We start from the raw sequence: 12,410 nt of genomic DNA on the forward strand, positions 1-12,410 counted from the left end.
TACAGAGAACAGACTAGTGGTGACCAGTGGGGACAGGGAAGCGGGGAGGGGAAGACAGGGTGGGGGAGTGGGAGGTATAAATTATTGAGTGTAAGAGAGGCTCACAGATGTATTGCACATCACGGGGAATGAAGACAATATTTTGTAACTGTGAATGGAAAGTAACCTTTAAAACCGCATTTAAAAAGTAGACCAAAACAAAACAAAAACCTCATGAGAGAATTTTCAAACACCTCTTGTGGGTGGACCCCTCTTGGCACTCATGACGTCTCTCATTTTCAGCATCCAAGTGTGAGGGTCCTACATGTGGCTGGAAGGTTCCTCAACACGAATCAAAGTCCACCCCTGGACTGTCACTGCCCAGCTGTGCGGATCCCTGAGCATGTCTGATTAACGACTATCTCACATTCTCTCTACTGGGTTTTCCTCTCCCTGCAAACAGGCTTTTAGTCTTTGCCAGTTCTTTAAAAGTGATACTATCCAAAAAACAAAAACCAAAAAACCAATTTCTTCTATGTAGCACAGGGAACTATGTTCAATATCTTGTAATAACCTTTAATGGAAAAAAATATGAAAAGGAATATATGTATGTATATGCATGACTGGGACATTAGGCTGTGCACCAGAAATCGACACATTGTAACTGACTGTACTTCAATAAAAAAAAAAAAACAATAAAATAAAAATAAAAAATGCTATTATGAAGGCCACTTTTTAACCCCAACATAGCAGTTTTTCTTTTTCATTTAAAATAAGAATTTTGTGTTGTAAATCAACTATACCTCAATTTAAAAAAAAAAAAAGAGAGAATGCCGTCGATTAAGATATTTTAAAGATTCTGCTCTCTGATTTTTTTTTTTTTAACAGAGTCCCGGAGACAGAGAACAGACCTACGGGGACCAGGGCGTTAAGGGGGTGGGAAAGGATAAACTGGGAGTTTGAGATGTGCACCCGCTGGGGAGCGATGGCGACGTTCGCGGTCTTGATTGCGGTGGCGGTTTCATGGGTGTCTACGTCTGTCTAAATTCCTCGAAGTGCGCAGCTGAACTTTGTGTACCTTACTGCACAGGAGTCATCCCGCAATACAGGTGTTTTTTAGAAAGTCCCATTGGATGACAGTCGTGCGCCACACCTGGCCGTCTCTCTGCACCGAGCTTGGAAGCGACTGAGCGGCAGCGGCCGCGCGGCGGGACCACCCGGAGGGCGGGAGGGACCCCGGCCGCGGCGCCGCCCCCTCGGCTTGATTGGCTGGCGTGGGGCGGGGCGGGGCGGGGCCTCCCCCCGCGCGCGCGGCGCGTGCGCAGGTGCGGGCGGTCGCGCCTGCCCGGGACGTCGCGGCCCTGCCGCCCCGAGCCGCCGGCCGCCTGCGCGCGTCCACGCCGGGCGCCCCGCGCCGCTGGCGGGCTCGGCCGGCGGGGCGGGGCGGCACGGCGCGCAGGGCCTCTGCACGGCGGCCCCTGCGGGCAGGCGGGGCGTGGGAAGCCCTCCTGCGCCTTCGCTGAGCCTTCCGGCTCCCGGGCGCCCTCCCTTGCCGGCGTCCTTGCTGCGCGCGCCGTTCCCTCCGGGACCAGGAGACCCTGCGTGCCCTGCTCAGCTCCTTCTGGAAGCTGGAGGTACGCAGGTAAGCTCACCCCCACCTCCCCAGTCTGGGAACCTGCCTGTTGGCCTTCTGCGGCCCTCCGCTGGCTCACCTGGCGTTGGGTTTCCCCGCACTGGTTGCCTCCCGTTGCTCGTGAAGACTTTGGGGTTTGCCTGCTGTGTCCCCATGAGCCCGCTGTCCCGGGGCTGGCCTTCTGGGGTCCGACCTCAGACACCCCAGGCCACCACCTTCCCTGCTTTTCAAACGTGCAGTATTTACTCAGTTGAACGACGGCTGTAATGATTTCTGTGGCCACTGCCCAGTCTTCCCCTCTCTTGATTTCGGTGTGCGTTTCCAGAACCCTCAACCCCGGTCTCCATCTCCCTCACGCCCTGAAAGTCAGCGCTGCTTTGGTGTGCGTGTGTGTTTTTGTTTGTTTTTGTTTTTGTTTTGTTTTTTCCCTCTGTGCATGATGACTTTTTTGTTAAGATCATGCAACTGGGCTGGAAGGTTCCACTGCCACCCCCGCGCGGGAATTAGATCCGAGTTGGTCAACTGTACTGTTTCCTTTTGCAGCCGGGGCAAGGAGGTCCGAGGGCCTGGCACGCCAAGTGCAGACTGGAGGCTGTCAGCATGTTAGGGGAGCTTGTTAGCAAGGCAGGGCCGCAGACGCGGGGAACCAGAATCCACGTCGCAAGGAGACCCCAGCTGACGGCCGTGAACCCTGCAAGGCGCTGATGCACGGCGTGGCGCTTTCAGGATGAACCGCTCCCACCTGGGACGAACTGTGACTCCCATCCTCACCCGTCATTACTTTTTCTTCCAACTTCTTTACAGCCACTGATGTAAGTTTTTACAAACCTGTGTTGGGTGGGTCCCCCTAATTCAGACCCATGATTCTGCAGGAGCCGGGAGTCTCTCTTGGGCAAGACGGTTTCCACTATGTCATCAAACCAAAGGTTTATTCCTTCACGCTTTTGGCCATGATCTTACGTGGGCTTGGGTGAGAGGCAGCCTGAGGGGCCCAGATGGAGGAGTCCCCCCCCCCCGGCCGCCGCCGCCGCCACCACGTTCAATAAATTCCAGGTGCTTAACGTGATGCTGGGGCGCAGTGGGTGACCATCCAGGCATCTGTTATCAGCATGTATTATGGACGGAGTGTTGAAAGTGGACCGGTGGGTGAACCTCGCTCCAGCCCACAGCTTGTGTGGCGGGTGGGGCCAGCAGGTCTGATCTGGACAGGAACAAACCCATCCCCGGGCCGTGAACTTGGAGACCCAGCTGGGCAGGTCCTGTTCATAGGCAATGTCATGGGAAGAGCCTGGGTTCTGGGATCCAAGCTGGGTCTCTGTGTGACCTTCAGTAACTTTAACCTCCGAGGCTCTTTGCAGGCAAATGAAAATGCAGGTCCAGCGTTAGACGCTTCGATGAGTGGTAGTTACTGTCATGTTTATTATATGGGGGAGGCATGGACCTCAAGGCTGCTCCGGGTTCTCTGAATTCTGACTCAGTTGGTTGGAGGGTCGGGTAGCTGGTGTAACAACAGCTCGTGGTCCAGGATCTGGGCGTGCTCAGAGCACACTAGCTCGGTGAGGTTTATTGGAGACGGTGGGGACAGTGTTAACCTAACTGGCCAGCCCTAAAAAAAATCACCGGGAGGAGTGTGGCTGCACTGATCATCAGGAAGGCAAGATTCTGCATGGGGGCTGCTTTCAGGTCTGTGGCTTTGCCGAGCACGTTTAAAACCCTCTACATCGGCCTCTTCATCTGTCTCTCGGGGAGCTGGGTTAGATGCCCCTGCAGGGAACGGGCCGTGCAAGTTCCTCTGCATTTTCTTCCTAAAGTGGAACTGGGTGGGGATCGTGTGTGTCCCGAGATTAAGCAGGGTAACTTCCACGACCCCACGTAGCCTCTGGAAGTGTGGCTGTTTAGACTTAACATAAAATTCAAGTGCACCCCACCCAGTAACCTGAGGTCTCCTGGCGGTCAGTGAGGGGGGTGCCGTGCTGATGAGGGAGGTGGACCCAGGCTGGATGCCAGAGTGGAGCCTCACATCCCTGCTCCTAAATATTTGGGAATTCAGAGTCTAGGAGCAACTGGACAAACAGGGACTGCTAAAACTCTTTTTTTTTTTTTGAACAGAAATCATACAGCTGATTTTTTAAACCTGACTTCTTAAGCCTGAAAGGAGATTGCACAGTTCTGTCTTTTTTTACCACCAACTCTTAGATGTATACCATCCTTTTTTTTTTAAATTGAACTATAGTTGATTTACAGTGTTTCAGATGTACAGCAAAGTGATTCAGTTATATATATTTTCTTCATATTGTTTTCTATTATGGTTTATCACATGATATTGAATATAGTTCCCTGTGCTATACAGGAGGACCCTGTTGTTTATCTGTTTTGTATATAGTTGTGTGTATATGCAAATCCTAAACTCCTGATTTATCCCTTCCCGCCCTCTTTCCCTTTTGGTAACCATGAGTTTGTTTTCTATGTCTGTGAGTGTATTTCTGCTTTTTAAATAGATTTATTTGCACCATATTTCACATTCCACGTGTAAGTGATATCATGTGATATTTGTCTTTTTCTGTCTGACTACTTCACGTAGCATGATCATCTCCATGTCCATCCATGTTGCTGCAAATGGCATGATTTTATTCTTTTTCATGACTGAGTAGTATTCCACTCTATAAATATACCACAATTTCTTTATCCAGTCATCTGTCGATGGACATTTAGGTTGCCTCCATGTCTTGGCTATTTGTAAACAGTGCTGCTGTGAACATTGGGGTGCAGGTGTCTTTTCCAACTAGAGGTTTTGTTCTTTTCAGGTTTTTTGGTTGTTATTTGCTGTCGATGTAAAACATTTTATAACATTTCACAACATTTTAAAAACATGTAATGTATCACACCTAAAATCGCTGGACCGTATGTCCAGCACAAAATAAGTCCTCATTGGATAATATTTACTGTTCATACTAGAAAAGACCTTGAAACTTTTCTGTCAATTCTCATTCCTATTTCCTGGGATGTCATGGTGGGAGGGTAAATTTTTCTCTGTTGCAGGAATAAAAATATATATATTTCAAAAAAAACCCTATGTAATGCAAATTGCCATTGATTATTTCACTCTGTCTCTCTCTGGCCAAGGAAGCTCTGTAAGTAAGTTGAAGTGTAAGTTAAGGGGAACTTCAGATCACACTGAAATGTCTGCAAATAGCAGGAAAAAATAACGAGAGGGGAAACACAGCAGGGAACTCTGGTGAACAATGAAGGTGCCATGATGAAGTGACCAGAATCACTGCACCAGAGCTCAGAAAATAATGGTACTGGGGGAGATAAAAATCCCTCGGAACTCAGAAAGAATTGTTTGGTTCCTGGTCCCAGGAAGGTTTCGGCTTTTGCTGTGAGCTTTGAAGGCGAATCCCAGGTTTCATGTGACAGGTAGCCAATGATGGCAAATCCCTGTGGACAAACGTGCACACACACACACACACACACACACGACTGGGACATGATGCTGTGCACCAGAAACTGACACATTGTAACTGACTATACTTCAATTAAAAAAAAAAAAGAATTCACCCCACGGCTCTCATCTTTGAGAGAGTCAACGGGGAGGGCTCGTGTAACAAACTATTGACGTTGCCACGCCGGCCACACACGCGCATGTGGTGTGTAGGGAGGACCAGCGCCGGGGCTCTGATGCAAATGCCAGTAAAACTCATGATGGAGCGTTATTCAGGGCTGGGGATTTGCCCGCCTGCGCTGTTAACTGTAAACCACCAGAGCCTTGAGTGTCAGTGCCTTGAATCAGTGACAAATGACAGCAGTGGAGACTCTTGTTTGCTCCCAAACTTCTTGTAATAAAGGGCAGATGGAAATGCTCAGTGCGTTCACACGCACTGTGTTTGCCTCGGTGCAGGCGACTGTGTCTGAAATCTTGACACAGAGGGACGTGGCCCCGAAACTCGGTGATCACTCCCAAACCAGAAAGGAGGATTCAGGTGCGGGAGCTGTAAAAGATGCAATTACCGTTCACAGAGATGTATCTCCTTTCAGAGATATTGTTGATTTGAGCACCTGCGTTGGTTTCCAGTTCAACCCAATTCATCAGAAGTACAGCAACAAAATTTTTTTTGTTTGAAGTATATATTGTTTTAATTGAAGTACAGTCAGTTTACAATGTTGTGTCAATTTCTGGTGCACAGCACAGTGCTTCAGTCATACATGCACATACGTACATTTGTTTTCATACTCTTTTTCACCATAAGTTACTACAAGAGATTGAATAGAGTTCCCTTTGCTGTACAATATGAACTTGTTGTCTATTTATTTTATATACACTAGTTAGTATCTGCAAATCTCGAAATTCCAATTTATCCCTTCCCACCCCCTTCTCCCCCTGGTAACCATAAGTTTGTTTCCTATGTCTGTGAGAATGTTTCTATTTTGTAAATAAATTCATCTCTCTCTCTTTTTTTTTTTGATTCCACATATAAGTGATCTCATATGGTATTTTTCTTTCTTTCTGGCTTACTTCACTTAGAATGACATTCTCCAGGGTCATCCATGTTGCTGCAAATGGCGTTATGTTGTCATTTTTAAGGCTGAATAGTATTCCATTGTATAAATATACCACCTCTTCTTTATCCAGTCATCTGTTGATGGCCATTTAGGCTGTTTCCATGTCTTGGCTGCTGTAAATAGTGCTGCTGTGAACATTGGGGTGTGTGTGTGTTTTTTAATTAAGGTTCCGTCTGGATTTATGCTCAGGAGCAGGATTGCTGGATCATATGGTAAGTCTGTTTTTAGTTTTTTGAGGAATCTCCATACTGTTCTCCACAGTGGCTGCACCAAACTGCATTCCCACCAGCAGTGTTGGAGGGTTCCCTTTTCTCCACAGCCTCTCCAGCATTTGTTGTTTTCTGACCATTTTAACATTCATTCCTTCTATCATTAGTGAAATGTGGTAGTTTTGCTTAATTTTTATATATTAAAGCTATTAGTAAGGATTTAAAGTGTGATCACCTTGAAATGTATTTAAAATACCTATTTTGCTTTTCCTGAGGTGTAACACTGATTTTTTTTTTCACCTGGGGATGAGAATAATTTGCCTGTTCCATATTCCCTATTCTCTGAAGGGCAATGTATCTAGAAAGTTTCTGCTGGTTTGCTTTGTCTGGTCCTGATCTCTACAGGGAGATCTCACAGTCCACAGTGAACCTCCAGAAGTCCAGATTACCTGGGGGGGGGGGGAATAAACCAAAGAGGCCGACAGTAAAATCACCCTGTGATTCTGGTTGTGGAAACAACTGAACAGAAAAAAAAATTTTCTTTTATAACTGAATTTTGTTTTTCTGGTTCACAGTTTTCCATGCACCGAAGGCTTTGTGCGAAGCGGTGTTCACATCACGAATTGAACAGGATTTGGGAGAAACCTGACTATCGTGCCGTCAGCAGAGAGTTTCACGAATCGCAAACTTGACTGAGACATCGAAGCCACTTAAAAAGCCCATTTTCAAAGGATGGATGGCACTGAGTCTCAGAGGTTAGTAACATCAAACAGAAGTCAACGCTGGCTTCTGTGTTCCCTGAGCTAGGACTGCAACAACACTTATTTTCTTGACAAAGGAATGAAAATGAGTCTGACTCAAGGTCCTGGATGCACCTGCCCCCGTAGCACAAAATGCATATTTGCTTGAGAAAGATAATACACTCCATCGTAAGTGTGCAACCAGCAAATGTAGGATGTTGAAAATCTACAGGCAAAAATACTTCTGGACCGTCAACAGATACAAAAAAGGAAAAGAAAAAGACAGGGAGTCGATACATCAAAAGAAACTTAAAAGGCACGAAGTTTTTTTTTTAATGGGCAAAATTAAACTCTAGGATCTATGGATACACACATGGGTTTGAAGATGAAAGCAAGGAAGTGACTGGTATTGAAGTCAGGGTAGTAATTAGTTTTGGAGGCAAGAAAGGACCTGACATATGTGATGCATGGAGTACCTTTGGGGCAGGTGGAAAAGTTCTGTCCTCATCCCATTACAAGAGTGTTTGTCTTTTAATAATTCATTCAGCTTTGGGGGGGAAAAAGACCCCTTTTCCTTATAAAGACTGAATTTTCCATACATGCTGATAAAAGTGACAGTGTAGGTATGCATTTGCAAAACGATATTTTGGATTTGCAAATACTAACTGCTATATATAAAAACAGAGACAAAACAAATTTCTTCTGTGTAGCACAGGGAACTCTCTTCAGCATCTTGTACTAACCTATAATGAGAAAGCACATGAGAGTGAATATATGCATGACTGGGACCTGATACTGGACACCGGAAATTGGCACATGGTAGCCGACTGTCCTTCAGTCAAAAACAAAATAATATTTTGCAGGGGCGCAGAAAGTACCACAGGATACTAAATCCCAGACTTTGGTTCCACAGGAGTAGCCCGAAGTTTTGCACAGAATTTCTCCCAAATTTAAACAATTTCGTTGGTCTGTAACATTCATTTTGGCCATTTAAAAAGGCAAGACCTTGCACTCAGGCATTTCTACATTAAATTCCTTATGTCTTTACCCACCATCAAGCGTGATTCTCTAGGGAAAAATACTGTGAAAATGATTTCAGACGTTCGATATTCAAATTCTAGAAATTCTGCATTGATTTTTTTTTCTTTCTGTGTATGTTGAATACTTTGTCATTTATTCAGGAAAGCTACTTTCCTATCTTCAGGAGTTCATTCTAAGTGAGTACCTTTCAGATATTAATTGTTAAAAATGCCAAGATTCATTAGGTTTTTTTTTTTTGTAATTTAAAATCTTTTGTTTGCTTAAGGACAAGGATAAATCCATTCTTTGTTTAAAAGATAATTGTATCTTTGTGTCATTTTCCAAGAGCGTCAAACAGCCAGAGTAGCTTGGTTTATTCATCACTTTCTTGGTAATGAATGTCTACAAACTGAATCTGGTTATAGCCCCATTTGGCAGTGTTTTGGTGTGCTTTTTTTTTTGTTTTTTCTTTTTTCTTCTTTTTTTCTTTTTCTTTTTTCCTTTTTTTCTTTTTTCATTTTTTCTTTTTCTTTTTTTTCCCTTTTTTTCCTTTTCCTTTTTTTTTTGTGTGTGCATTTTCTTAACACGCTAATAACATGGGCAGTTTTATCTGGAAGCAGGGTTAGAAACAAAAGAACCAGGTCAATGTTTGAGTCACTGAAATGTATTTCTTGGAGATCATACCCAGTTATTGCAGACTTTGAAATTTACTACATCGAGTCTTGAAAGAGATAAGGAGCCGTGTGAATTTTAAAACGCGGTTAATTTTCTGTTGTACCCAAGCAAAGTGTGTAACTTGCACGTTTCTCTGGATGCTTGAGATCTTCAGCTGTCGCTTCACGGTCCAGATGTGTGTAGAGCACAGAGTTCATGTCCGCAAGGGGCGTGCGTATGTGTGTATGTGTGTTTGTGCGTGACTTACAGATTCCATGGACAGTATTTTTTTCCCCATACACCTTACATTTTTAATCAGTCAAGCTTCCTTACCACTTATTTTCATAACAAGATGCGACTGAAGAATGGGAGGAAGTTATCAGTTTGTAACATGATGTATAGGAAAGGTGTTTTTTTTTTTTTTAAGGAGCAAATGACTTAAGGTCGCGTGGAAAGGTTCTTTGTCTTACTGACCGTTGTTTCTGTACGCAAATCCGTCACTGTCCTTTCATGTAATAGGATGAGAGGCCATTTTCTTCTTTCAAAATGGGAGTTAAATGATATGGAAGCAAACATGTCGACTTTTTCATTCCATCGTACGGATTGTCTGATTACCCTCTTTGTCCCTGAATACGTGTGGTTGGCTTTGTCCCCTGGCCGAAGGGATTCTGGAAAATTCACTGCTGTTGCATGCTCCAGTTTATCTACGCGGTGCAGTCACTCTGTTTTTCTTCTTTTATTGGTGTGGGGTGAGCTTTTCTTGACCCACTATCAAGTCCCTGTGCTAACGTCAGCATGGTACTGGCTTAGGAACAGCTGGAGGGAGTGATTTTTTAAAAAGTGGGGGAAAAGCAATTAAGAAACAAGATTCTGAAACATTTGCATATGGGATTGAGGAGAATGCTTGTGGTTCAGTGAGGTGAGCCAGAACTGCATTATTTCATCCATGGGCTCAGGACAGCCGTCTCTACTGCCAGAAGATGACATTGGATCTCCGTCTTATGCGTGCGCGTGATTAACTTGCAAGGTGAGATTAGAGACTTTGATGTCAACCATGAAAGGTAATGAAGAAAAAAGAAAAGATGGTTAACGTAGGTGCAGGGAGATTCAGAGTGGAATCACTATTGTTTAAAGAAGTAGTTTTAACAGAAGAGATGAGTGTGCTTACTATAAAAACTGTCCAGCAAAAGGTCACATAAGAATTCTCAGTAGATTTATGGCAGTATTAATATACGGACAGCTATGAATATCAGAGACAGACACAGAGGTCTTTCTGAGAAAGCAAAGCAGGATGACAAACCCCGAAAGGTAAAGCAGCCAAGTAGGAAATTCATAGGAATTCAGGTGCGAATGGCAAGAGAATTGGCGGAAAGGAAATTCAACAGGGACCCTGGGTGCTGTGTGCTTCGAAAGTGCAACCTATTTAACATGGTTCCATGCACGGTGGTCTGTCGACCTAATGGGATCCGATGCAGCGTTAATCGGAGGAATAGCATTATTCCAGGTGACGCCAAAGGATTTGCATCTGTTTTAGGGGTGGGAATGAGCAATATGCAGGAAACAAACAAACAAAAAAAGCACTGCACTGATCCTGATGGTATAAAACCGTGACAGCCACCATACATGCATACTGTTATAATGTTCTTTATGCAGAATGCGTGTGCATGTCAATCTGCGTGTGTATATGTGTGCAGCTGTGCGTGTATCAGTCCGTGTTTAATCTGAGTGCGTTTGAGTGCGTGCATGTATATACATAACACTCGACATGATATTAAGTAGTAATTGGATATCGCATTCATGTAGCTTTTTAGTTGGTGAGATTTCTTTCTTCGGCTCCACACGCGTGGACACCCGGTGGTCAGTTCTAAAGCTGGTTTCTCGCAGCTGGTGAGTCACCAGTGACCATGGGTCATTGGTGGCCAAGGGCAACGAACAGGGTCTGATCTGGAGTGAGGTCACCTGACTCCCAAATCAGACTTGAGAGGATTGACTGGGAGGGAGGTGCAAACTCTCCTCCTTTGGGACATCAGGAGTTAGGGTGTCCTTTCTCGTCCAGTATTAATAATTAGGAAGGTCCAATTTGCACAGTGTCTGAGGATCAACAGGAAGATGGTGGAATGTTGGAAACCATTCCAGGTCATAAAGTATTAACATTATCTTTTGGGAGTAAAATAGCATTTCAAGACATCCCTTTGCAGGTAAATAAATGGTCACCCTCGGTGGGTGGTGACCAGGGACCTCACTGGTAGGTGAGAATTCCCGAGTGTCTCTTAACTTGCCTGGTAAGTTTTATTCAAGCACGATGCAGGGAAATAAAAACAGTGAAAAACTTTGTTTTCTGAAAGTGACATTCCACTAAGAAAAGCAGCATTTTCCAGGAGAAGAGCTTCAGTGCTGTGGTTTGCATTCCGAGAGAACCATAAACGCATTTCTCGATCTTCCACCGGAGGCTGGCTTCTGTGCGTCATCTTCCTTCAGTTTCCATTAAGAAGCAATGAAAATGCTTAACATTTGAACATAGTGAATGAAAAGCCTTTTCCATTCTATGGTGATGGACTCTCGGCTTTTAAATGCTGACCCCCTGCAATTTAACATTCAGTATTTGACCCTGTGTGAAAGGATGAAAACGTTAAATGTGTGAAACATCTATAACCCTGAAAGGCATGGGAAATATCGTGTTACTAAGAAAGGTTTCCAAAGGCTGGTTGACTCCTAAAGTATATAAAAATGTGTGAAAAGTAGACAACATAATACGAATTCTACTTAACAAATTTTAAGTCTTAGAATCTAAACTGTTTAATTTGGAACTTGCAGTTTTTGTTTTTAAAAATGAAGTCTAATCTGCAGCTTAACATGTACCTCGTGGCTAAAATAAGGAATGATAATCAAAATTCAAGTGCACTGTATAGAACCACATAATATGTATATAAATATATAGTATATTGAAATATATGCATTATATATTCATGTATATTAAGCATATAATATACATGATATATTATGTGTAATGCATGCATTAAATATATATTATATAGTATATTAAACTATTAATAGTATTAAATATGTATTGTTTCTATAAATAATAGTATTAAATAGAGTATAAGAAGAAACTATAATATATACTTAGTATATAGTCTGTGTATTAACATTATATATAATATGTTAATATCATTTATAGATAGCATATATTTTTAAAAATTATATTTATATATAATTCTTTACATAGTATATATAAGAGATATGTTGTACATCTATAAGGAATATGTATAGGACTGTATACAAAATAGAACTTAAAAATATTGAAATCTTACAGATACAGTCCTGTGTCTTCTATATGGAAGCTGAATATGGAAGAACTAAATATGTAAATTGTGATTGAAAACCTATCGCGTGATGCTGTTCCATGCTTGTTCGGGTCACGAGCCGCACTCTGGAGAGAGGAGACAAGGGAGTGAGCTCATGGTAGGCCCTGCTGGGAAATGATGTGTTTAACTCTACCGTCTTCTGCAGCGGGGGCTACCACGCTTTTCTGTAAAGAGCCTGGTGGCCAATCTTCTAGGCGTCACAGCGTAGGAGGGCAGACGCTGGCTGCCACGCAGGTGCCTGTGCAACCAC

General features: G+C 43.7%; 1 long non-coding RNA gene across 2 annotated transcripts in view; it reads left to right on the top strand.

Annotated features, from left to right (window-relative positions):
• The first annotated feature begins 1,331 nt into the window (after positions 1 to 1,331).
• LOC140691778 (uncharacterized) overlaps positions 1,332 to 12,410 on the top strand; it is a 66,084-nt gene continuing 55,005 nt past the window's right edge. For both annotated transcript variants that reach the window (XR_012067450.1, XR_012067449.1), the window contains exons 1-3: positions 1,332 to 1,621; positions 2,156 to 2,424; positions 6,957 to 7,136. This is a non-coding gene — a long non-coding RNA (uncharacterized lncRNA). The remainder of the gene's footprint in view (positions 1,622 to 2,155; positions 2,425 to 6,956; positions 7,137 to 12,410) is intronic.

The sequence above is a fragment of the Vicugna pacos genome, chromosome X, assembly GCF_048564905.1.
Source record: "Vicugna pacos chromosome X, VicPac4, whole genome shotgun sequence".
Taxonomy (NCBI): Eukaryota; Metazoa; Chordata; class Mammalia; order Artiodactyla; family Camelidae; genus Vicugna; species Vicugna pacos.